This window comes from Mobula hypostoma, chromosome 21 (genome assembly GCF_963921235.1).
Source record: "Mobula hypostoma chromosome 21, sMobHyp1.1, whole genome shotgun sequence".
Classification (NCBI taxonomy): Eukaryota; Metazoa; Chordata; class Chondrichthyes; order Myliobatiformes; family Myliobatidae; genus Mobula; species Mobula hypostoma.
In genome coordinates, this window is record NC_086117.1 from 36,376,555 (window position 1) to 36,401,558 (window position 25,004).

A 25,004-nucleotide genomic window follows, 5' to 3' on the forward strand; every position below is an offset into this window, starting at 1 on the left:
TCATTGTCTACCTGCACTGCACTACACTTTATTCTGCAGCAACACACACAACATGCTGGAGCAACTCAGCATGTCATAAACACAAAAAAGACTGCAGATGCTGGAAATCCAAAGCAACACACACAAAACACAGGAGGAACTCAGCAGGTCAGGCAGAATCTATGAAAAAGAATAAACAGTCAACATTTTGGGCTGAGAAACTTCTTCAGGACTGAGACAGAATGGGGGAAGATGGCAGAATAAAATGGTGGGGAGAGGGGAAAGAGGCTAGCTGGAAGGTAATAGTTGAAGTCAGATGGATGGGAAAGGTCAAGGGCTGGAGAAGACAGGATCTGATAGGGGAGGAGAGTGGACCATAGGAGAAAAGGAAGGTGAAGGGGACCCACGGGGAAGTAATATGTAGATGAGAAGAAGTAAAAAGTTAGAATGAGGAATGGAGGAAGGATGCAAGGGAGAGGTGGAGTTTGTTTATCGGAAGGAGAAATGGATATTTATCAGGTTGGAGGCTACCCAGACGAAATATAAGGTGTGGCTCCTCCACGCTGAGGGTGGCCTCATCTTATCACAAGAGGAGGCCAGGGATTGACACATTCGAGCAGGAGTGGAGAATGGAATTAAAATGTTTGGCCGCTAGGAAGTCCTGTTTTTGGAGGTGATCAACAACTCAGCAGGTCAGACAACAGCTATGGAAATGAATAATCAGTTGATGTTTTGGTTATTCTGCATTCTGTTAATGTTTTATCTCATACTATCTCAATGCATTGTTGCAATGATTTGATTTGTATAAACAGTATGCAGGACAAGTTTTTCACTGCACCTCGGTATATGTGACAATAATAAACCATTTTATCAATTTGCCAGATTATCTTTTGTCCAAGACAGTTTGCCTTTGTTCAGTCTTCTTTCTTCGCACTTTTTCAGCACTGCATTGGTTCCACATCCTGCACTCATATTGAACACAAAATTTTCATTAATTTTCCTACACCTCATTGGTTCCTATCTTTGTGCTGGATACTGTGCAGGGAATTTGAATGTATCACAAAAAACATTTGTTTTCTGTATGAAATTGGTATTGTTCCCCTGTTAGATTAACATGCTGTTGGTAAATTTGATTGTACTCATCTAATGATTATTATTGAGTTAGCTCTTCACTTTCATCTATTTTAATTTTCAATTCTATTGAAAGACATTGCACAATTTTACCAGATTCAAAATTACCCAAACAAAGTGCAACAAGAATGTGGAAGTGTTGCACTTTGGGAGTTCAAGTGTAAACGCTGTCAATGACAAGACTATTAACTTTCATATATAGAAGGATCTGGGGCTCCAAACAGATAGTACCCTAAATGTGGCTACACAGGTTATAGGGTGGTAAAGAAGGCCTTATGGAAGGGTTGCCAACCAGTTGCTCACAATCGACTGGTTGATCTTTGAGACATTTCCAGTAGATAACCCCAAAAAAAAGAAAATTAAATACACAAATACTGTTATAATGTGAGCATTATAAAAAAAAGTAACACTAATTAGCATAATGGTAATATAGCAATACTCCCGCTATGGAAAGCTGTTTGTAAAGAGAGGTTGTTTCCGGGGTTGCGGGGTTTTACTTCCATTCTTTCTGCCCACTGCGCATGTGTGTATAGCCCCTCCGCCATGCACCACGGATCAGTGAAAACCTCTGTAAGTTAAATATTGGTTTTGCCGTCCCAGATAAAGTTGTTCCTTTGGGAATGAAGTTGTTGAGTGGTTCTTTTTCAAAGTAGAAGTTACTACAAATACATTATGCCTGATAAACCTTTTCATGCAAAAGCAGATTTTACCCCTAGAGCGCATATGGAGTTGTTCTTAACCTACTTTTGATTGTTTTCCCTGGTTACTGTGTTTCTCTTTTTTCACTGCCCAGTGTCGTGCGTCACATGTGTGCTGACATTATGTGACTGTTGTATTTTTTTTAGCATAGCTTGTGCTGCATCAAAGTGACCAATTAGATTAGATAATCATATAAACATATAACAATTTCAGCATGGAAACAGGCCATCTCGGCCCTTCTAGTCCATGCCAAACTCTTACTCTCACCTAGTCCTATCAACCTGCACGCAGCCCATAACCCTCCATTCCTTTCCTGTCCATATATCTATTCAATTTAACTTTAAATGACAACATCGAACCTGCCTCAACCACTTCTGCTAGACTGTCGCAAACATCAATATACTGCACTCGCTGGTGACATCCTGCAAGGTAGCTAGCTAGCATGGTGGAGGCTCCACGAAAGAAGGTGAAAACGTACAAATTCCATCCAGAATGGGAAGAGAAATTCCTATTTACCTTGGTGAAAGACAAGTGTGTATGTATGTTGTGCCACCAAACACAAGCACTGACTAAAAGAGGGAACCTGGAGTGGCACCACAACACCAACCACCAGAAATTTAAAGACACCTACCCCACAAAGAGCGCAATCCATGCCAGAGAAGTTGAGGAGCTGAAGTCGGGGTTGAAGACCCAGCAATCGTTTTTCACAAAACATGCTGCTCAAAATAAGGCTGCTATTGAAGCATCATTTTATGTAAGTCACATTTTGGCTGAACACAAGAAGCCTTTCACAATGGCGATTTATTCAAGGAAGCAATGGCCATTACCGCAAGGACTGTTTTTAATGATTTTAAAAACAAAAACGACATCAAAACCACAATACCACTTGGCCCTGCAACAGTGACAAGGAGGGTGGAGTCACTGTCAGAGGACGTGGATCGACTAGTGTTAAAGGACTTGTCACTCTGTGAATACTTTTCACTATAGTTTGATGAATCCCTGGATGTAATGCAAACAGCTCAGCTTGTTGTATTTGTCAGAATGGTTTTCCAGAATTTTACAACAAAGGAGGAATTCCTCACTCTTTTGCACTTAAAGGAGAGAATGAGAGGTCAGGATATTTATAGTGAGTTTAAAAAAAATGTCTGTGAAAGTGACATCCCCATTCATAAACTGGTGGCAATTACTACTGATTGGGCCCCAGCAAAGCGCAGTGTGCATGTTGGTTTTATAGCACTGTGCCATAATGACCCTGATTTTCCCGACTTCCTGGATTATCACTGTGTGATTCATCAGCAGGCCTTGGCTGGGAAGGTGGTGGACTTTTCTCATGTAATGACACTGGTGGTCAAACTGATACACTTGATTCAAGCAAAAGAGCTTCAGCACCGCTTATTCAAGGCGTTATTGGATGAGCTCGATGCCGCTTACGGAGACATAATTCTTCATGCTGATTTTTGGTGGTTGAGTTGCGGCAAAGTTCTGCAATGATATGTTGACTTGCTGCTTGAGATAAAAACTTTTCTGTCGACAAGAAACGAGGAGCACAAGGAACTGTCAGATGATGCGTGGCTACTGGATTTAAGGTTTCTGACAAACCTAATGGCTAAATTATACGCACTTAACAACGAGCTCATGGGAAAAGACCGACACCTGCCCCACATGATAAGCACAGTAAATGCATTTAAGGCCAAACTCGGTGTTTAGATTTCAAATTTAAAGAACAGGAGGCTGACACACTTTCACAACTTGGAGAAAATGTTACAGGCCATCAAGGAAAAAATAATTTTCACCCTGAGCAGTACTGTGCTTACCTAAGCAAACTGACAATAGAGTTTGATTGGAGTTTTGGGGAGTTTAACGTCATGAAGGATATTGCTGCATTTATTTCAAACCCATTCCTGCCGATCAATATAGAACAGATAGCAGCAAAATTCCAGCAAGTATCTGGTGTGCCAAGTGATATTGAAATGGAAATAATTGATTAACAAAATGACATCGAGCTTAAAGCAAGATCAAGGGACAGTGACTTTTGGGGGCTTGTCAGCAGGGAGAAGTTTCCTCATCTCAACACATGTGCACTAAAAGTCAGTGCCTACTTCGGGTCAACTTATCTGTGTGAAATTGCATTTTCACAGATGAAAATTATTAAATCTAAGTACAGGAGCTGTCTTACTGACAGACACCTCACAGACAGTCTCAGACTGGCTGTCTGTAGTTATGAGCCAAATTTCAGGGAACCAGCAGAAAGTATTCAGCCCAAATCATCACACTGAGTGCAACAGTCAATTTTTATTCATTTATTTTTCATGTTTAAATAAAATTAAATAATGAAACTTAGAATTAAAGGTAGGAAGTATTGCAATATTCTTAAAGAAAGACAGTTATGGCCTGTTTGATATGCTAGTGTAGCCCTCCTGGTCAGCCTCAGGGTCGCTCGGCTCACTGTCGTCTAGGGAAACAGCCCTCGGCCCCACCAAACTGGGTAAATAGTTTGTGTGGATGCTGTGTGATGTACCCCACCCCGCCCAAATAACAGACAATACACCAGATACGATTAAATGATTAACAGTTTATAGATATTACTGGAACTATATAATTAATAGAGAATAAAATATAAAAGGAAAATAAAAGGCGCCATACTCATCATAGTTCAATCTCTTCGTGCACAAACAGTTGAGGCTCAGGACCCTCCTTCTTCACCCTGCGACCCCTCAGACCAGCTCGACCTGCTGCCTGGGACCAACAACGGCGGTCGATCAGATGCTCCACACGAGTCCGTCTCCGTCTACTCTCCTCGCCAAACACCCTGGACCTCGGACTCCTGCTCGGGGTCCAACCCCGTAAGCAGACTCACAGCACCTGGTCCATCCTCTGTCTCTCTCTCCCACCTTCGCCCCAAAAACCCGTGCATCACAATATCTTACAGGCACACAGAAAGCATAACAACTATCCCAATTGGTTCGTAACACCCTCTTATCGGTAACATAATCCAAACAAACTGCTAGCGAGAGGACTTTCTCAGGAGTTAACATCACAAAGAAGCCATTTCAATTTTAACCTAACAAAGAAGCCATTTTAATTAGACTGCGCAGTAACATAAAAGAAGAAACCCCTTATACTAGTTACAATGTTTTCTTGGTTGAATTAATTTGTAAGTTTGACAAAAGCATGTTATGTAATTCAAATAAAATTAACCCAAATAAAAGGCCTCAAGTTGGAAGCACAATCTGAGCTGTTTTGTCTCCAAAACAATTCAGTAGGTTGATCTTGCCTTTCACTAAGGTCAAGGTAGGGGATCTTGGGCTTAAAAAGGTTGGCGACAACTACCTTATGGTATGCTTACCTTTGTTGGTCAAGGAACTCAGTTCAAGAGTCAAGAAGTTATGTTGCAGCTTTATAAAGCTTTAGATAGTCTGCATCTGGAGTATTGCATTCAGTTCTGGTTATCCCTTTATAGGACGGTTGTTGAGGACTTTGGAGAGGGTGCAGTATAGGTTTACCAGGATGCTGCCTGCAAGAGAGGACCACGTGTTAACTAGGCGAGGTTGGACAAACTTTGATTATACTCTACAGAGTGGCAGAGGCACAGACAGAGTAGACAGCTAGTATCTTTATCCCAGAGTACAGCATGGATTTCCTGAGTGTGCTCTGGTTTCCTCTCACAGTCCTAAGATTGTTAGGTTAATCGGTCACTGTAAATTGTCCTGTGATTAGGTTAGGATTAAATCAGCGGATTGCTGGGCAGTGTGGGCTGAAGGGCTAGAAAGGCCTATTCCGCACTGTATCTAAAAAAAATGTCTAATGCCAGAGGGAATGCATTAAAGGTGAGTGGGGGTAAATTCAAAGATGTGTGGGACAGGTTTCTTTTTATACAGAAAGTGGGGAAAGCTTGGAACTCACTGCCCGGGAGTGGTGATGGAGGCAAGTACAAGTGAGGCATTCAAGGGACTCTTAGGTAGGCATATGAAGGTGCACGAAATGGAAGGATATAGACATTGTGCAGGAAGAAGGGATTAGTTTAGCTGGGCATTCAATTACTAATTTAGTTTAGCACAACACTATGAACTGGACGGTATGTTCCTATGCATTACTGTTGTAGTAAGACTTATGTATGTGTGCGTGGACAGGCATATTCTTTACCATTGTGATTGAAGAAGTATGGAACCACAGAAACAGTGGTGTTTACAGCAAATATCAATCTCCTTGATGGCTTTCTTGAAACAATGAAGTTTTATAGCTTTGTGATGTAGGAACAGTATTCTTATTTACTTCTTTTCAGAATACTATTGCTGTCATGCACATAGTGACAATAAAAGGCATCAAAATGAATGTAAAACTGAAATGTTTTGCAATGAATTAGGAGCTGGGATCATGTTATAGACCAGAAATGAACTCAACAGAGTTCTTTCATTGAAAAGGTTTCTCATAGAAACCAAAATTAGTCCGTGCTTCTTGCATAAATGCCATGAGATCTCATTGAGACATACAAAACTTTGAGAGAGTCTGACAGGGTAAACGTTTAGAGGTCACTTAATCTATCTGGATAATCAAGAGCAGGGAGGTAATAGTTTCACAACAAGAGATGAAACATATAGGTTCAAGATGAGGAGAAATTTCCATTTATGTACAACAAGATCTTATATGATAAGATGGACACTTTTCAAGCTGAAAGTCTTTGGAATACTTTATTGCAGAAACCAGTGGAGGCTCAGCCACTGAATACATCCAAACATGAGATAGTTGCTCAATACCATTTGAAAACCATAAAAAAAGAATCAGTATACACTTGCATTCAACAAGACCTGGGGAGCAGGCAATGGGCTGATAAATGGAAAGTGACCACCTCCATCAAAGTTTAATTAGCTGCTCTTGACATTCCATTCTATCAGCACTGCTGAGGCACTGTCATCAATAACTGAGGGATCATCACTGACCAGATGCTCAACATAAATACTCTGGATACAGGAGCAGGTCAGAGACAGAGAATGATTCACTCTTGACTGTGGTACTTGGGCCAGTGAAGGCAAGCATGCCCCATCCTTTCTTCACTACCTCATCAATATGTACGGAAAACACAAGAAGTTCTGTAGATGCTGAATGCAGAACAACACACACAAAATGCTGGAGGAACTCAGCAAGCCTGGCAGTGTTAATCGAAAGGAACTAAGAGCTGACATTTCAGGCTGAGGCACTTCATCAGGACTCACTGTGTAAGAACTCCTCCCCTGGTTTCCAAAATGGATCGTTCCGCACTTCTCTGAGCTAAATTCCATCTGCCATTCCTTTACCACTCACTGTAACCTTGAAAACCTTTTTTCACTGTTGGCTACACCACCATTTTGGTGTCATCTACAAACTATTTTTTCATGCTACCTGATTTCTCACCCATATCATTAATAATTATTAATGTTAACATTAATATATATGGCAAACAAACTTCCCAACTGTACTCCAATCAGAAACAAGAGAAAATCTGCAGATGCTGGAAATCCAAGCAACACACACAAAATGCTGCAGGAACTCAGCAGGCCAGACAGCATCTATGGAAAAGAGTAAACAGTCGATGTTTTGGGCCAAGACTTTTCAGCAGGACCTGTGTGTATTCCCAAATGTACTACCCACTGTGCCTCCATCTTTGATGATTGGCAGTATTTAACAGGATTTCAGAAGGATAAAGATCATTTAAAAATAATATTAATTTCACCTAAGGTGTTATTTAAATAATACAAATTAAAATCACCAAATTCAGGTAACATTTTAAAAACATTTTTACCCTTTCAACGCAGATTCATGCCTCTCATTTCACTATCAACCCCATCCCGATTCTGCTGCCGTGCACCTCCCCTCAGAGAATTTGCAGCAGCCAACTAACCTGCCACCAATGCATTTCAGATGTGGGAGGAAACCAGAGCATCTGGGGCAAACCCAGGTGGTCACAGACAGAACATGCAAAACTGCACACAGGTAGCTCCCAGAGTCAGGATTGAAGCAGGAGTACTGGAGCTGCACATTTTGCTGTGACAATGTTATTTTCAATGAAAGGATGTGTTCAAATATGCAATGAGATAATATCCTTGAATTTATGCCTCAAAGACAACCAATCAAATTGATTGTCAGCAATTTTGGTCAACATATCTGACAAAAGATGTGCTGGCATTGCAGAGGGCCCAGAGAAGGTTCACAATAATGCTACCCTGAAAGAAAAACTTAACATGTGAGGAGAATTTGATATCTTTGGGTTTGTACTCATTGGAGTTCAGAAGGATGAAGGGGTGGTGGATGCATCTCATTGAAAACTATCGGATAATAATAATTCTGGATAGAGTAGATGTGGACAGGCTGTTTTCATTAGAAAGCGAGCCTAGCATCCAAGGGAACAGCCTCAGAATAAAGGGATGCACCTTTGCAATTTAGATGAGGAGGCATTTCTTCTGCTAGATCGCCGTGGATCTGTGGAATTTGTTGCCACAGAGGACCATGGAGGTTATGTCTTTGGGTGTAAGCACAGCCCAAGGATGGGCTTACAGCAACACTACTTTATCAGAAGGCTAAAGGAATTTGAAGAGTCCCCATTGACCCTTACCAATTTTAATTAATGCACTGTAGAAAGCATTCTATATGAATGCAAAACAGTTTCTTACAGAAGATGCTCTGTCCATGATGGCAAGAAATTTCAGAGAGTTGTGGACACAGCTCAACACATCACAGAATCCCAACTCCCCTCCATAAAAATTGTGATCATACTTCCTGTTGGCTCAGTAAAGCAGCGAGCGTTATCAAAGATCCCACCAACTCTGGACATTCTCTCTTTTCCCCTCTTCTGTTGGGAAGAAGATACTGAAGCCTAAAAGTACTTACTACCAGGCTCAAGGACAGTTTCTACTTAACTGTAGATAAGGCTATTAAATGGTTTGCAAGATGATAAGATGGAATCAACTTCATAATCTACCTCATTATGGTCTTGCATGTTTTTGTCTATCTGCACTGTGCTTGCTCTGTAACTGTTACACTTCATTCTGCATCTTATCTGATTCTACCTCAGTGCACAGTGTAATGATCTGACCTGTATGAGCAGTGTGCACATCAACCTTTTTTGCTGCATCTTGGTACATGTAACAATAATAAACTAATACCAATACCAATTGTTAAGGCAGTTCTTTATTGGTAAAGTGTTAATGGTTATGGTGAGAAGATAGGTGACTCGGGGTTGTAAGAAACAGCCAGGATTTAATAGTGGAATGGTCTCGGGGCGCAGAATAGCTTAATTCTGCTCCTATAGCTTATGGTCTTATGGTCCATTTGTTTTTATACTGATGATACATTGTCCATTACACCACTGGCATTTAAGGCAGCTATCCATCTCTGGTGGCATCTTCGATTTCTGGCGGTATTCAGGGTTTCCTTCATCATGTCAGCAGCCACCTCTCATTTTCCCTACAGTCAGGCATGCAGGTCCTGGGTGGAGTTTCAGGAATATCATTGGACTCAGATGTAGAAGTGTTCTTCATTGCTCTTTCCATAACAATTTTGTTTCACCTCTCAGGATTGTTAGCTCTGAGCTGAACCCCCAAACTTGGAGGACCAGCGGACCACTCTTAGTCTGGCCTCTACCTTTCGACCTGTTTGGCATGGGTGACCCTACCAACAGCCAAAGCATGAAGCCCTGACTCCAGCCAACATACTGTAGCTCTGCAGGTCATTGAGGCACACAGGCCTCCAAGCTACGACAAGGTTGTGGCTCTCTTGGAGAGGATACTGAAGGTAACATTCTTAAAATCTCCATTGCCTACCACTTGAAAGGAGAAAGGAAGCAAACTAATGCTACTAATATCACCTTCAACTTGTATTCCAGCTCATAAGTTATTCTGCACACATGAATTGACTTTATTTCTTACATCCTTCACATACATGAGGAGTAAAAAATCATTGTGTTACATCTGTCTAAATGTGCAATAGGCAATCATAGTAATTTATAATAATTTATAATAAATAGCACAGTCAATGTAACATAGAAATGCACTCAAATCTGTGTGAGTCAATCACTCAGATGGCCTGGTGGAAGATGTTATCCCAGAGCCTGTAGGTCCTGGCTTTTATGCTGCGGTACCGTTTCCTGGATGATAGCAGCTGGACTATATTGTGGTTGGCGTGACTCGAGTCCCCAGTGAGCCTTTAGGTCCTTTTATTACACCTGTTTTTGTAAATGTCCTGAATCATGGGAAGTTCACAACTACAAAGGCATTGAGTTATCCACACCACTCTCTGTAGAGTCCTGCGATTAAGGGAGGTACAGTTCCTATACCAGGCAGTGATGCAGCCAGTCAGGATGCTCTCAGTTGTGCCCCTGTAGAAAGTTCTTAGGATTTGGAGGCCCATACCAAACTTCCTCAACCATCTCAAGTGAAAGAGGCACTGTTGTGCCTTTTTCACCACACAGCTGGTGTGTACAGATCACATGAGGTCCTCGGTGATATGGATACCGAGGAACTTAAAGCTGTTTACCCTCTCAACTCCAGATCCATTGATGTCAGTAGGGGTTAGCCCATCTCCATTCCTCCTGTAATCCACAACCAGCTTCTTTGTTTTTGTGACATTGAGGGAGAGTTTGTTTTCTTGATACCACTGTGTCAGAGAGATGACTTCTTCCCTGTAGGCCACCTTGTTACTGTTTCAATGTAGTGTCATCAGCAAATTTAATTAGCAGATTAGAGCTGTGGATGGTGATGCAGTCGTGGGTATACAGGGAGTAAAGGAGGGGATATAGTACACAGCTTTGAGGGGCTCCTGTGTTGAGAATCAGAAGGGTGGAAGTGATGGAGCCCACTCTTATCACCTGCCGGTGATTGGATAGGAAGTTCAGGATCCAGCTGGACTATCCTTTCATGACGTCTGAGTGAATTTTCTGGAATTTTGTCGCATCAGCATTGGAGCATAACTCCCTTCACTTTGACAGCTGCAGCTCAGGAAGAATCCCTGCCAGTTCTTTCTTAGGAACTGGCTAGGGAAGTCCAATGAAGATTGCCTTTGTCATTTACTCCCATACCCCAAGGATGCATTTTTTTTTTGAAAGGTTTACTGGTGTACACCTACGTGCCTGTCCTAGCATACAAAGTCTGCTCCAGCAGACTGGGCAGAGGAGATCTGTAGTGAGATCTAACAGCCAAGAAGGTAGTTCTGCAACACTCCATGGAGAAGGAAGGGTATGACAAGGCACAGAAGATGTCATGGTCATCCACTGCATCCAGGGTAGACCCCAGTTTGTGATGCTTGCTTTTACCACTGGAGCCAGGCTTCTGAGTCGAGAGAATGGAACTGCCTCAGTGCAACAGCTTTTCCGCTTTAAAAACTCTCCTGCACAGGTCTCCTGCCATTGTCGGACGGAACGGCCAACCACACTGGTGTTCTCACATCGCTAAGGACTATGATGCAGCCAGTTTCATTTAAAAACAATTTCCTTTAATAACTCTCAGCAACCAGGGAGCAATCATTTCATGTCTTTTAATGGAAATTGATTTATTTGATGAGTGTCTCTTTTTTGATGTAATGTCTCCACCAGGCAGTTTACTTCAACTACTGATAGCCTTGGAAACTTAGGAAAATTAGGCATCTTCAGATGTCTGAACCTTCGTCCAATCCACCCCTTCCCAACCCATCCGGTGTGAAGTACTAATGATTTACAGTGAAGCTACATAGATTCCTCAGTGGGAGAGAGGAAGTTATTAGTCACAAGAGGAGTTGCAGCAGCATGACAGCACAAATGAGGTTATCTTAAGAAAGTGAAAATCCTTTGTATCTTGAGAAAGTGAAAAACCTTTGTGTTTCGAGAAGGGCATCCTGACAACTTTCAAAAATATTCCAGCTGGAAAATCCATTTCTAGAGAAGGACTATTAAGATTTTTTATTCAGCAGCAGAAGTGTGCAATGCTTTTATTGATTTATTTTTGTTTTGAGGAATATTTTTCTGTTTGTTTCTCAGCTGAATCATGCCGCTGCACACTGCAACCTGTTCCGCATTTTGCTGTTCAATCTGAGATACTCACACCATGAGTATGCACACTAGGTACAGTAAGAAGGGGGTTCAGAGGACAATTCTCAACGATTGTAGCTTCCACATGTTGGTGAAGGAGTTCTACTATACATGGGTTTTGACCGAAGAAAGAGAATGTCTAGAGTCACCATAACGCAAGGGTGCTTATTAAGTGCATCAAAATCAAACTTACAAAAAATAATGAAAACGGTGAAAAGAAAGTTGCCAATATTTACAAAATTATATCTACCAGAAAATACAATAAATAGTTCCATACTTTATCCAGTGCAAACTCCTGGCAACTCGATCTCTCTCATCTACCGTGTGATTCCTCCATTTTTAAGTCACTAGAATATACCAGCTTTAATTCCCTACAAAGTTAACTTAAGGCTACGCAGGAATTTGAATATAATGCACCTCACAATCTAGTTACAATCATATTACAAAATAAACAGAAGCATATACCTTAAATAGAGAACACAAACAATACTGTATATACACATTTAGACATCCTTATTACTAAAGAAATGGAGTATTCCACTGTGTATGGCGGGAAAGGCACCATAACACAACCCTGTAGCATTAGCTCAGTTTAGGATCCATCATGAGACTATACTGAGAATATCTTGGGGAATACATTGAAGTTCGCACACTCAGTGCAACAGTAGCAGAATGACGAGGCTGTGTGTGTGTGTGTGTGTGTGTGTGTGTGTGCGTGTGTGTGTGTGTGTGTATACATGGAGTGCGGTACCGAGTGACCTCTGGCACACGGAGAATCCCTTAATAAGCTTTCTTTATCCATTCTCAACGCATACCTGACATTTAAAAAACAACTTCCACTTGAGTACAAATGTTACGAATGGCTTGTGTTGCGGTCTTTTCTGACTTCTTCTCAGTTTGAAGTTTATGTATCTTTACTTCCATACTTGTTATGGATTATAAAGCAATATAACTTAGCCGGGTAATACTGGGAGCCCACAGGACAGAGTTCGTCACATAGCATTGCCTGCGTAAACAGATTACAGAATATTACAATCAAAGTCTGGCATCATACCTTAGGAAAGATGTGATTAAACGAGAGAGGTCACAAAGACATTACCAGGAGTGGAGGGTTTGAGTTGTAAGGAGAAGCTGGATAGCCTGGCTCTGTTCTTCCTGGAGTGAAAGAATCTATGCGTGTGACCTTATCTTGACAGACTAAGGTAGCTGGATTCTCAATGTCTTTTTCCCTGGATAAAGGAGTCTATTGTTAGAAGGCATAGGTTGAAGGTAGGAGGGAAATGATTTAAAATGGACTTGAGGGACAAGTTTTTTTTTCCACATAGAGGGATTTGGGTATATGGAACAGTTGCCAGAGAAGGTAGAAGAGGATGGCACAGTGCCATGTTTAAACGTCATTTTGACAGATCCACAGAGCAGAAAGATTTAGAGGAATGTGGACTTAATGCAGGGAAATGAGAATGGCTTTTGTAGGCACAGGCTAGTTAGGTCAAAGTGCTTGTGTCTGTGCTGCCTGAGTCTCTGGCTTATGAAGATCTGTTATGCAAGTAATTTTAAGTAGACTGCCTGTCAATAAAGCAATTCAAAAGAAATGTCAAACTAAAATACACTTAATGGAATTGCTCTAATCCCAGGCAATGTTTTTAAAAGAATTTAGTGGAAAAGCTTTCTTAGAGTCTAAATTGATCTGCTGATGATGATTAGCTCAGTCTCATCTCCTTCCAGGTTAAACCTGACAATAACAAATCTTTTCTAAGTATGTCATAGAACTCTACAGCAGAAAAACAGGCTTTTTGGCCCATCACCATTCTTCATGATGTTTAAGCCCATTTACACAAAAGCTATTTGCTCTCATTATGACTGTATTGAATATTGAATTTTTTTTGTAAATACCTCTTAAACATAATAATTGAACCCAAATCCAGCATCTCCTTTGGCAGCACATTCCAAATATTAACCACTCTCTATGTAAAAGCATGAATACCCCTCAAATCCCCTTCAAAACTCCTTTCTCTCTCCTTAAACCTATGCTCTTTTGTTTATGATATTGCTACCACAGGAAAAAAAAATATGTTGAATACCTTTCCTATCCATGCCACTTATACTCTTTTATATTTCTATTCAGTCACCCTCTCAGAAACCCTTGCTCAAGAAAAAACAAGCCCAGCCTTTCCAATCACTCCCTATAACTAAAGTCCTCTGATCCTAGTGACATACACAAAATGCTGGAGGAACTCAGCAGGTCAGGCAACATCTATGGAAGTAAATAAACCATCAATATTTTGGGCCGACACCCTTCTTCAGGACTGGGAAGGAAGTGGAAAGATGCCAGAATAAAAAGGTGGTGGGAGGGAATGGAGGCCAGCTGGTGACTTAAACATCTTCAGGGTAGGCATCCCTCAAAGAAACTTTGCAATGGAGCAGCAAATTGTAAACATGAGAAAGTCTGCAGATGCTGGAAGTCTAAAGCAACACACACAAAATGCTGCAGGAACTCAGCAGATCAAGCAGAGTGGAATAAAGAGTCTTGAACCAAAACATTGACAGTTTATGCCCCTCCGTACACATCGTCTGACCTGCTGAATTCCTCCAGCATCTTGTGCGCAATCCTGGTGAATCTCCTCTGCATCTTCTCCAGCCCGATCACATCCTTCTTATAGCATGGCAACTGGATCTGCACACAATACTTTTCAGTGTGCTCTAACCAGTGTTCTGTAATGATTCCATGTTATAATGCTGAAACAAAAAATATTTTGAAGAATTAGTAGTATTTGTTAGATTAATGTGGATCTCATGGCCGAATGAGGGATAATTATCAGAAATGATAGAAGGTGACAAAGAGACAGTCAGGATGGCCGAGCATTTCAACCTTGTAGGAGATGACATTGTTTAGCTCTGCTTTTGTACCCATGGCTTGAGTGGAGGGTGGACCGTTTTAAGTTATGCGTTGTCTAATCAAGAACTATGTTCTGGATGGGCAACATAAGTTTGATATGAGATGTCAAGGTGGCCAAGGGATAAGTTACAGCAGTTATTCTCAAAATCACAGTATTGTGGACTGGTTAAAGCACGGATGGAGATAATTCAGCCCATCAAGTCTACACTGCCCACCTCTTCCTGAACGGAGTTTGAATGTTCTCCCTGTGACCATGTGAGTTTCCTCCAGCTGCTTTGGTTCCCTCCCACAGTCCAAAGATGTGCCGGTTAATAGGTTAGTCATTCACTGCAGGTTGTCCCATGATGAAACTAGGGTTAAACTGAGCAATAGATAGTTCTTGATTGCAAAGACCTTCATCATAGCTTCTTGGAAATCTTCTGCACCAAGGTGAAAAATGCCAATTTTTTCGATCTATCCAATAGAAAAGAAGTCTCTCATCTCTAGAATCATTTTAGTAAACACCTGCTGCTTCCTTTATAAAGTCTTCACATTTTTCCAAAAGTATTATACCAAGTTTGGGACTCAATACTTAAGTCGTATTTTGTAAATGTACATTGTGACTTCTATGCTTTTGTATTTTCTACTTTTAATTTTTAAAATAATATTAAACTTCATTCATAATTTTAAAATTACATATGAATAAACCATGCAATTTCTTTACTCCTTACGTTCATAACCAAAGCTTTCAGTCCTGTTCTACTGCATTGCTTAAGCTAATAAGATTGTCGCCACTCATGTGGCCCCCTGTGGTGGTACACTACTATAATAATTGAGGGGCTTCCTCACTCAACAGGATCCCTCCCCTTCCAGTAGTGAAAGAATCCTATGCTGTGGTCCTTCCTCAGTGAGCCCTTGTGGTGGCTGCACTAAGCTTCAGTGTGCCCTTCAGCATGTACTCCTGCAGCCTGGAATGTGCCAGTCGGCAGCATTCCTCCATGGACATCTCAATGTGCAGCCAGACCAATATGTTTCGGGCAGTCCAAAGGGCATCTTTCACCGAGTTCATGATTTGCCAGCAGCACTTGATGTTCATCTCTGTGCACTGTATGTCCTAGGAACAGCCCGGAGATCAGCCCCGAGAGATCTCTGTCACACAGCTGCTTGGAATGAACAATGACAGATGCCCATACATCTTTTTCCCATCCTCATTGCAAACCTACAGTTCGCAAGTGACGAGCAACTATCTCGTCTTCATTACAGTCATTCTGTGGGCACTGAGGAAAACTCAAGAGATTACCATGTATGGATTTATCCAACCTGACCAAACAACCCAACAGCTTGAAGAAATGGTTGGTACACTTTGCACTTTAATTCTTTACCTTACTCCCACTCAGATCCCTTTGTCTTTAATCTTCTAACGAGATCAACACAAGTTCAAGGAACAACTCTCTATCTCTGCACTGGAAATAATGCAATCTTCTGGGCTAAACATTTCAGGTAATTAGTCCTTTCCATACCAACCTTTATTATGCACAAATTCCTTACTGCTTCTAGACAGTAATATCCACATTCCTCCTCTCTGTTAGACACAGTCCCTTTCATTTCCCCTTCCCCCTACCTCCTGAATCTTCGAACTAGTCTCACCTCTATCTTTTTCTATTTCTGATGAGATGTCATCATCAAGCCTAGACACTGGCTGTGTATCCAGAGAGGTTGCTGAGTTTTCCCACTGGCTTTCAGCATTATTTCAGACTTCCAAACTACATTTTCATTTTGGTTTAGTTTAATGTATAAATGATTTACAGAAAAATTCGGAAGCATACACAGTCACGTTTCTGAACTTGTGTCTCTTTCTGCAATAAACTAAATGTGTACTAAGCTCAATGCAGGTGATAATCTAATGCCTGACAACTTTTTTATGTGGATCTGGTCAAAGTAACATATTCTCTTCTATTAGTATTAACACCTTCATGTGTAGCTGCATCAAACTGCGCATGGGCACCATGAGGAGGGAGGAGAAGATGGCGGCGCAATGCAGCGCACGCGGCCATTCTGAATGAATATCGTATGTGTTAACTAGGGGGCCGTGCACACTCCAGATTTGATGGAGACAGCCGTGAGAAGCACGGAGGAACACCTGGAGGAACTTCTGAAATGCCCGCTTCGCTGCTGCTGCTATTGTGCAATCGAGAATCTCCAGAGGGGAAGGCCCCAAATCCTTGCCTTTGCTTATTGCCTGTTGCCGAGGCCGGGGTTGAAGCGCTCGGCAGAGATGGTGCTCGGTGCTCGGAGTCTCGGAGTTTTCGGACGGTCTCGGAGTCGGACTGTGGTCGGATGTTTCCAGTATGCTGCATCGGCAAGTTTGCGGCGCTGGAGGTTCACCGTCTGCATGAGATAATGGGACTTTCAAGAGACTTTGAGACTTTTACCGTGCCATGGTCTATTCTTATCAAATTACGGTATTGCTTTGCACTGTTGTAACTAATATGTTATAATTATGTGGTTTTTGTTAGTTTTTAAGTTGGTTTGTCATGTGTTTTCTGTGATATCATTCTGTAAAATCATTGTATCATTTCTTAATGCATGCATTACTAAATGACAATAAAAGAGGACTGCTTGTCCTCATAATCTAATCTAATAATCTAACCAAGTACCCCTGAGTGCCGAGGTTCTATCTGTCACCAGTGTTGTGAAGGATGGGTCTGGCCCCAGTCAGTTGGCCTTTGATGCATTCCCTCTCCTTCCTGGAAAAGCTTTTCTGAACCAACACCTCTGACCACAAGTCTATCAGGCAGTGGCCAGCAAGAAACATCCTGCAGACACTGCAGGAGAAGGATTCGATGGACACAGTAGGGTCCTGAGCAGACTGTCCATACCATCTGACAGAATGCCTCATCATCAAACTTCATCAACAGGCACGAAGAATTTGCCTGACAGGTGGTGAGAGGGACATACCCAATCAAGTTCTTTCTGTATGTTGGAGTATCACTCCCGCAGTGCACTGACTGCCATGGAGAAGAGACAGTAGCTCATCTCTCTGCGCACTGTAGGTTTGTGAAGAAGGTTTGGAGAAAGATGGAAGGGCCTGACTGTAGTTCATTCCGAGCAGCTGCGTGTCAGAGGACTCTGATTTACAGGCTGTTCCCAGGAAGACACATAGGGACAAACATCGAATGTGGTTGGCAGATCATCAACTTGGTGAAACACACCCTACAGACTCTCCAAATCTTGTTGGTCTTCCAGCGTATTGAGATGTCTGTGGACAAATGCTGCCGACTGGCACATTCCAGACGATAGGAGTACTTGCCAAGGGACACACTGACACTTGGTGCAGCCACCACAAGAGCTCAGTTGGAAAGGACCACAGTGCAGGATTCTTCTACTGGAGAAGAACTGGGTTGGGATAGAAAGCCCCTCAATTATTGTAGCAATATATCCCCCAGGTGCCACATGGTTGGCAGCAGTACTATTGATGCATATGAATGTAATAGAACAGCACTGAAAGAGTTGACTATGAATATAAAGAATGAAAAGGCATTGAACAGATTATTCTGGTAGATAATTTGTTATTATGATGAAAGTTTATTTTGTTAAAATAATAGTATTAGTACATTATGAATGCAATTATACCAAAGTAGAAGGAAGAACTATTTTGACTGGAGTCAGGGCTTTTTCCTTTGGCTCTTGGTAGGGTCACCCATGCCAAACATGTGAAAGGGTAGAGGCCAGACTTAGTGATCCACCGGTCCTCCAGGTTTAGGGGTTCATCTCGAGGCTAAGAACCCTGCCCGGTACAACAGAATTGTTATGGAAACAGCAATGAAGAATTCTTCTACATCTGAATGTGACAGTATTCTTGAGGTTTCCACCTGGGACTTGCATGATTGACAACAGTGAAAACTGAGCGGAATCTACTGATAGATGAAGCAAGCCCTGAAAAGCACCAGAGATGTGGGACCTTCATTTCTGCCCTAAATGCCAGTAGTGTAACGGGCATTAAATAGGAAGGAAGATGAGAGATCTGTTACAGAGACAGAATGGGTTTCCATCACTCCAGTTTGTTTCTTATTTGGGTTGCAGTTCTAACTGACTGTACTATCCATGTCTCCTTCCAAAGTATTTACTAAGAAAGAAATTGCAGAACTTATAGAATGAACCTCTTGTATGTACAGCTCTGTCTCCTTCATGCACAAACACAGAATACCGTGGGTAAAAGAATTTACCACAATATTAAATATACAATATAATGTTTTGTCACGGCATTTTACTCTTCTGAGAATTATTTTCTTGTTTTGTATAACAAATCACCATTTACTCTTTAGAAGCAATTGATGACATTTTGGACTTCAAATATTAGCTTTCAGATTGTACTCATCCATGACAGTGACACTTAATGCAAGAAATTGCATCATGAAGCTTTCCATTACTTTTCATCTCTCCTTTGATCTTGCCACTTGTGCAAGTATTGGAAGATAATTATCTAACAGTGATATCTACATAGGAGACATATCAAAACAAAACATACTTTCAAAACCATTGCAATATGATATTTCTGGAAAAGTCTTGGTTGATTGGATCTGAATCACTTTCAAGGTGATTCAGGCAGCGTGGGTCTGTTGCTTCAGTTAATCTCCGGTTATAGGTCAAATGGAAATACCTATTTTTTTTATGAGGCTGAAATGTGATAGTATTTATGACAATTATTTTGACAACTTTGAACTAAACATTGTTGCATTTTGATAACTAAACAAAAAAATCCACATGAATAGCAGTGATTACATAACAAGGTCTAAATTAATTGACTTTCCATTTTCTGCTTGCTGAATAATCACAACTTGATGCACCATCAATAACTCCAAAAGACTGGAAGTAGAGTAAATACTGAAAGGCTTTTATTAGCAGTAAAATGTGACCTCCAGCATGCTGAGTGTCTGCCCCTGGACTGAGAGGAGGAGCCATGGCCCAATCGCCTTTATTCAGGGGTCTGTGAGAGGAGCCACAGGGGCAGTCAGCAGAAGGGCATGTCCAGACAGGAAACCCAGTTACAACATATATATATATATGGTTTACCACACAACTATTGTTGGTGAATAGCTTGGGGAACATAATGTCACAGAAGTAATACTGTGGGCTTAGAGACCTGGTGATCTTGGTATAGTTCGGGTCTCTGACGTTGTCTACATGGAGTGTGTACATTCCTCGTGATTGTCTGCCATGTGGGTTTCCCACAGGTGCTCTAGTTTCATTCTGCATCTCAAAGGTGTGCTGCTAAGTAGGTTGCCTGATCACTGGTAAATTAACTCTTGTCAGTTAGTGGAGTTGATAGGTGAGAGAGTCTAGGTAATAGAGAAGCTAGTGGGAAAATGGGGTAGCCAGTATAGATTTGATGGGCAGAATTCCCTTCTATGGGAAGTGAATAAGAAATAATTGTATACTACAGCCTCTTGCTATATTGTGCATGGAAGGCGGATTATACACATTTTTATTTAGGCTACTTGTAAAAGTCAGTGTATTAATATTCTTGGCATTCATTTTACTTTTCCTTGTTCTTGCATTCTTGTTCTTGTATTTTTATGTAGAAAAAAATTATATCACACAAATAGAGTATACAAAAGGCAAAGATCTGCATGGTAAATATCTCCATAATGAACAAATTCTTGCTCTAAAATTAAATGCTAGTGTATTTCACTTTTAATGGAGGTAATATACCATGGGTTGTGCCTTGTCACTGGATGACTTCCACCACTTCACTGTTAACTGTGAACAAGTCTCACTTCATTCCTGCTGCTGAACATTACTTGCCAATTTCTTGATTGGTGAGCTGGCATTTGGGCAATTAACAGGAATTACCTGTTAGATATAGATATATAGCTAGGGTGCCTAAGATTTTTATGTATTCCTATTGCACTGCTGCCGCAAAAAAAAACTAATTTCATAACATATGTGAGTGATGATAAACCTGATTCTGATTTGGGTCTCTATTGTGGATTGAGAGAGGGAAGGGAGCAGAAAAAGGGGGGAATCATGGTTTAGGAAAAGGGGAAGGGAGAGGGCATGGAGCAGGAAGCACTCCAGAGACATTTTGTAATGATGAATAATTTTTTTTTTGGAATCAAATAACCTTGCCTGATGTCTTAGGGGTGGGTGTGTCTGCACCCGTGCCACCACCACCACCATCCCCACCCCTGACACTCCGTCCCTGTCATCTGTCCCACACCTCTCCCCCGGCACTCCACCTTCACCATTCCCAACATCCTTCTTCACACCAGATTTACAAACTCGCTCCAGGGTGACAACTACAGCACTGTGCTGAAGTCTTGGGCAACCTAGATTCATATGTGCCTAAGACTTCTGCAAAGTACTGTATGTTATTGTTTTGATATCCAATTTCTCCAGGTAATCAGATAATCAACAACTACAACTATGGAGCCTCAACGGTAATAACTTGTGCTTAGGGATTTTGTGGGACTGTATTGTCTTGGCACAGTGCCCTTTAGTCATTTGCACCAGGTAAGTCCCAGGATTCAAATTTCAAAGTTCAAAGCAAATTATACAAGTTAAAGTTAAAAGTTAAAGCCTTTCCCGAGCCTTTGTGGCACACTTCAGGCCGGTGCTTATGCCGGTTTCTGTGGTGTGAAGCGACTGAGAGTACGAGACTCCGCCTCTGGATAGGACGCTAGTCTATCGCGAGCTTAACCCCCAGCAATTTGCCAGTACCCATTTTCAGCTGGATGGACTGGAGCAGTGTGTGGTTAAGTGCCTCGCTCAAAGACACAACACGCTGCCTTGGCTGAGACTCAAACCCACGACCTTCAGATCGTGAGCCCAACACCCTAACTACTTGGCCACGCGCCAAACAAATTAAATGAGGGGTGATTGATAAGTTTGTGGCCTAAGGTAGAAGGAGTCAATTTTAGAAAACCTAGCACATTTATTTTGCAATATAGTCCTCTCCTGCATTTACACACTTAGTCCAGCAGTCGTGGAGCATACGGATCCCTTCTTTGTAGAAGTCAGCGTCTTGGACCTCCAGAAAATGATCCACAGCAGGGGTGATTGATACGTTTGTGGCCCAAGGTAGAAGGAGATGAGTTACACAGCTCTCGTTACATGCACGTGCAGTTCAACTCTTTGAGTGATTATGCAGAAAGTTTGAAGTTAATAACTCATCATCTTCTACCTCAGGCCACGTACTTATCAATCACCCCTGGTGTGGACCACTTTCTGGAAGTCCAAGACGCCGACTTCTACAAAGAAGGGATCCGTATGCTCCATGACCACTGGACGAAGTGTGTAAATGTAGGAGGGGACTATGTTGAAAAATCAATTTGCTAGGTTTTCTAAAATTGACTTCTTCTACCTTAGGCCACAAACTTATCAATCACCCCTCGTAGCTATATGGACCTTCTGTAATTTGTGAATTAGATTTCACTTCCATGTCTGCTCATTGGTGGAGCTTGGCCCTCTCAAATCAATTCCAGATTAGACCAGGAGAGGACTTACTTTAATTTAAGTTCGTGTTTTAATAAGTTGTCAGTCATGTGTTGAATTAACTTTACATTTTTAAGTATTTACATGTACTTTCTTATTTTATAAATGTCCTTGAATGCCAGAGCACTTAAAATCTGTTAAATCATTTGACAGCTTGCTAAGGCACCAGTCCAACTTTACTTATTGTTAAAGACTGAAAGACTATCTGGAGTCCCCTGGCTTCGTAACTTCTGAGTCCACTCGTCATTGGGATCTCACTGTCTCTTGACAGGCATCCCCAGGATGCAGAGGCCACAGAGCCTTAGAGTTGTGCAGCATAGAATCAGGCCTGTTGATCCATCCGGTCAATGCCAACCATCATGCCTATCTACGTCAGTCTCTCTTGCTTTCATTAATTCCATCTCTCTCAGTGCTGTGCTGATTCAAGTACCAGCCCAGATGCACCTTACACATTCTACTCTTCCTGCGTCCACCACCTCCTCTCATACATCCATATCAAATTATTATATAGTTGGAGTGATCCAGGTAGGTCTGGTTAGTGAGCTGTATCCATTGTTCTTTGACACAAACATTAATATTTTAATTTATCTTCTTGCTTCTGTTTATTCTTCTTATTCCCTCTCTTAATGCAATCTTCCTTCCCCTCTTTCTCCTTTCCTTTTGTTAATCAACATCATTCTCTGTCAGTTGTTACTTTCTTTTTCAGCACCTGAAGTTTCCTAGTTAAGAATTTCACTATTCCATGTTATGTTTCCAACAGAATGCCTAAGTATACACACCTCACTGTGATTCCTTACCCCACAAGAGATTGGAACTGGATTTGGAATTATCGTATTATTTTCACGTGTACCGAGGTACAGTGAAAAACTTATCTTTTATACTGTTCACACAGATCAATTCATTACACCGTCCATTGAGGAAAAAGTAATAACAGAATGCAGAACAAAGTGTAACAACAGCAGAGAAAGTGCAATACAGGTAGACAATAAGGTACAAGGTCATAATGAGGTAGATTGTGAGGTCAAGAGTACATGAAAAGTTTTATTGAATTGTAGAATGAGGGGGAAGAAAACTAACTGCACTAAAATTGTGTTATTCCAGCATATTTAGGACTTTGGTTATACTGGACTATTGGATCTTATTCCCTTTTTATACTCCCAAATATTACTATTCAGCTTTTTTCAACAATGCATTACATGTTCCAATGTATGAGGAAAACCAAGGCAGGTGAGCTTAAAGGGTTCTCAGTGAGTTTAGTGAGGATTTTGGGTGAGTTTAAATGAAGTGTCGGAAATGGGACATGGCCTAGATTAAAGGGAGCATGGGAAATAATGCCCCAGTGAGTTTCAAGAGAGCACAGAAATCACAGCCCAGAATGTGAAAAGGAGGGGTGGGAATTAGCATACTGTGAGCTAGAAGTACAGCCATCACAATTTTTAAAAGTCAGGTAGTGAGTTGTTGGAGTTTTGCTATAATAGGATACATACCAGAGTGCCATTCCCCAACAAAATTAGTTTGTTATTGTTTCCACAAATCCTTCAGTGGAGAGGACAGAATGTGGAAACTTTGAATCAAAAATTTTAATATTTTCACTTCAATGAATCCCAGGACTTCCGACTGATCTTGAGAAGTTCATATCTTCCTATCCTGGTACACTTGGTTTATATCTCACAGAAACACAAACTTCAACATAACAAAAATTGAACTTCATAGTCTAAAGGAGCAGATTTGATGTTCTAATATTATCAAAGATGCATTGTTTTTGAAAGCATTGATAATTAACTCCACCTCCTGCCCCATTAATCTCCCACTTGGCGCTTATCCCTGCAAGCGCAAGTAATTACACACTTGCCCATACACATCCTCTCTCACCACCATTCAGGTTCTCAGACAGATAAGGCAACACTTTACCTGTGAGTCTTTTGGTGTTATCTATTATAACCAGTACTCCAAGTATCCTTTCAATAGGTGAGACCCGAAGTAGATTAAAGGATCACTTTGCCGAGCACCTCAACTTTGCTCACCACAAGAAGCAGGATTTCTGGTGTCTACCCATTTGGGTTTGACTTCCCATTCCTATTCTGACATGTCTTTCTGTGGCCTACTGTACTACCGTGACGAGTCCAAACTCTGAATGGAGAAGTATTCTGACTTAGTAGCCTGCAACCTGGTAACATGAACATCAAATTTATCTAACTTCAAATAATTTTTCCCCATCTCCCCCACAATTTCCAGCTTCCTTCCTTTCCAGTCCCAATGAAGAGTCATGGTCTGAAATTTTGACTTTTTATTTCCCTTCATTGATGTTACCTGACTTGCTGAGTTTCTCCAGCATTTTGTGTTTGTTGCTCTAAATTTACAGCATCTGCAGAATCTCTTATGTTGACAATAATCTGTTAGCTTTCAATTCCACAATTATGGATAGACTAGGCTTCTCTATTGAATTATTTCTTCATTTAATCTTCTAAGTACAAAGTCATTGCAATTTATTAATACGCTGTCTGCCTTAACACTAAGGTTATGTGGGAAATTTAAAAACTCATTTAGAACATGCTGATCCTTAACTTGTCTAATCTATGCTGTCCTTGTTCTTCCCACCAATCATTCAAGCAATTCCTGAAGAGAAGATCAAAGAAAGTGAAAACAATTTGGGAGGTAGTGTTAATTGGCTGGTTCATTGTTTGTTCACAAATCTTCCTCTCTGCCATCAGATTTCTGAATGGACAATAAACCAACCCACCAACACTACCTCACTATTTTTGCTCTGGTTTTGCACTTTCTTTCTTCTTAATATAC